Source organism: Arachis ipaensis, chromosome B2, assembly GCF_059453495.1.
Source record: "Arachis ipaensis isolate K30076 ecotype BB chromosome B2, ASM5945349v1, whole genome shotgun sequence".
In the NCBI taxonomy this organism is placed as follows: domain Eukaryota; kingdom Viridiplantae; phylum Streptophyta; class Magnoliopsida; order Fabales; family Fabaceae; genus Arachis; species Arachis ipaensis.
In genome coordinates, this window is record NC_142437.1 from 47,667,321 (window position 1) to 47,670,471 (window position 3,151).

At 43.4% G+C, this 3,151-nt stretch overlaps 1 non-coding gene across 1 annotated transcript; it reads right to left on the reverse strand.

The window, feature by feature from the left end:
* Positions 1 to 238: 238 nt before the first annotated feature.
* On the reverse strand, positions 239 to 346 carry LOC148573883 (small nucleolar RNA R71). The gene has a single exon (XR_015905951.1). It is a non-coding gene; the product is annotated as a small nucleolar RNA R71 (small nucleolar RNA).
* Positions 347 to 3,151: the final 2,805 nt, after the last annotated feature.

Genomic DNA, 3,151 nt, shown 5'->3' on the forward strand with positions numbered 1-3,151 from the left:
GTTTCATGGACTTCCATCTGAAGATCCTTTTCAGTTCTTAACTGAATTCTTGCAGATCTATGATACTGTTAAGACTAATGGAGTAGATCCTGAAGTCTACAGGCTCATGCTTTTCCCTTTTGCTGTAAGAGACAGAGCTAGAATATGGTTGGACTTTCAACCCAAAGACAGCCTGAACTCTTGGGATAAGCTGGTCACGGCTTTCTTAGCCAAGTTCTTTCCTCCTCAAAAGCTGAGCAAGCTTAGAGCTGATGTTCAAACCTTCAGACAGAAAGAAGGTGAATTCCTCTATGAAGCTTGGGAAAGATACAAGCAGCTGACCAAAAAGTGTCCTTCTGACATGCTTTCCGAATGGACCATCCTGGATATATTCTATGATGGTTTATCTGAGCTTTCAAAGATGTCATTGGATACTTCTGCCGGTGGATCCATTCACCTAAAGAAAATGCCTGCAGAAGCTCAAGAACTCATTGACATGGTTGCTAATAACCAGTTTATGTACACTTCTGAGAGGAATGCTGTGAGTAATGGGACGCCTATGAAGAAGGGAGTTCTTGAAATTGATACTCTGAATGCCATATTGGCACAGAATAAAATATTGACTCAGCAAGTCAATATGATTTCTCAAAGTTTGAATGGAATGCAAGCTGCATCCAACATTACTCAAGAGGCATCTTCTGAGGAAGAAGCTTATGATCCTAAGAACCCTGCAATAGCAAAGTTAAAATACATGGGTGAACCATATGGAAACACCTACAATCCATCATGGAAAAATCACCCAAATCTCTCATGGAAGGATCAAAAACCTCAACAAGGCTTTAATAATGGTGGAAGAAATAGGTTTAGCAATAGCAAGCCTTTTCCATCATCCACTTAGCAACAGACAGAGAATTCTGAGCAAAATCCATCTAGCTTAGCAAATTTAGTCTCTGATCTATCTAAGGCCACTGTGAGTTTCATGAATGAAACAAGGTCTTCCATTAGAAATTTGGAAGCACAAGTGGGCCAGCTGAGTAAAGGGATCATTGAAATCCCTCCTAGTACTCTCCCAAGTAATACAGAAGAGAATCCAAAAGGAGAGTGCAAGGCCATTGAATTAATTACCATGGCCGAACCCACAAGAGAGGAGAAGGATGTGAATCCCAAGGAGGAAGACCTCCTGGGACGTCCAGTGATCAATAAGGAGCTTCCCTCTGAGGAACCAAAGGACTCTGATGCTCATCTAGAGACCATAGAGATTCCATTGAACCTCCTTATGCCATTCATGAGCTCTGATGAGTATTCCTCTTCTGAAGAAAATGAGGATGTTACTAAAGAGCAAGCTGCCAAGTTCCTTGGTGCAATCATGAAGCTAAATGCCAAATTATTTGGTATTGAGACTTGGGAAGATGAACCTCCCTTGTTCACCAATGAACTAAGTGATCTGGATCAACTGACATTGCCTCAGAAGAAACAGGATCCTGGAAAGTTCATAATACCTTGTACCATAGGCACCATGATCTTTAAGGCTCTGTGTGACCTTGGTTCAGGGATAAACCTCATGCCCTTCTCTGTAATAGAGAAACTGAGAATCTATGGGGTGCAAGCTGCTAAAATCTCATTAGAGATGGCAGACAATTCAAGAAAACAGGCTTATGCACAAGTAGAGGACGTGTTAGTAAAGGTTGAAGGCCTTTACATCCCTGCTGATTTCATAGTCCTGGATACTGGAAAGGAAGTGGATGAATCCATCATCCTAGGAAGACCTTTCCTAGCCACAGCAAGAGCTGTGATTGATGTGGACAGAGGAGAATTGATCCTTCAATTAAATAAGGACAATCTTGTGTTTACAACTCAAGGATCTCTCTCTGCATCCATGGAGAGGAAGCAGAAAAAGCTTCTCTCAAAGCAGAGTCAACCAAAGCCCCCACAGTCAAGCTCTAAGTTTGGTGTTGGGAGGCCACAACCAAACTCTAAGTTTGGTGTCAAACCCCCATATCTAAACTCTAAGTTTAGTGTTGGGAGGTCTCAACAAAGCTCTGCACATCTGTGAGGCTCCATGAGAGCCCACTGTCAAGCTATTGACATTAAAGAAGTGCTTGTTGGGAGGCAACCCAATGTTTATTTATCTAATTTTATTTTTGTTTTTCATGTTTTCTTAGGTTCATGATCATGTGGAGTCACAAAATAAACGAAAAATTTAGAAACAGAATCAAAAATAGTGGAAGAAAAACCACACCCTGGAGGAAGCACCTGCTTGGCGTTCAATGCCAGAACAGAGCATGGTTCTGGCGCTGAACGCCCAAAAAGGGCAGTATCTGGGCGCTGAACGCCCAAAATGGGCAGCATCTGGGCGCTGAACGCCAGAATTGCACCCTGGAGAAGAGCTAGCGCTGAACGCCTAGAACAAGCATGGTTCTGGCGTTCAACGCCAGAAATGGGCAACAAATGGGCGTTGAACGCCCAAAATGGGCACCAACCTGGCGCTGAACGCCCAGAGTTGTGTGCAAGGGCATTTTACATGCCTAATTTGGTGCAAAGTTGTAAATCCTTGAACACCTCAGGATCTGTGGACCCCACCCGATCATCTCAGGATCTGTGAACCCCACAGGATCCCCACCTACCTCCACTAACTCTCTTCTCTCTTCTCAATCATCCTCTATTCCCAATAAACACTCTTCCCCAAAACCCTTCACCTATTACCTCCATCTCTCTTCCCTATTAACCCTTCGCCACTCACATCCACCCACTCTTCCCCATAAACCTACCCAATAAACTCCACCTACCTTTAAAATTCAAATCAATTTCCCACCCAAACTCACCCATATGGCCGAACCTTAACCCCCCCTCCCTTCCCTATATAAAGCCTTCCCTTCTTCCTCATTTTCACACAATACAACCCTCTCTTCTCTTCTTGGCCGAAACACACCTCCCCCCTCTTCTCCATCTTTTCTTCTTCTTCTTCATCTAATTCTTTATTTTCTTGCTCGAGGGCGAGCAATATTCTAAGTTTGGTGTGGTAAAAGCATAAGCTTTTTGTTTTTCCATTACCATTGATGGCACCTAAGACCGGAGAATCCTCTAGAAAAGGGAAAGGGAAGACAAAAACTTCTACCTCCGAGTCATGGGAGATGGAAAGATTCATCTCCAAAGCTCATCAAGACCACTTCTA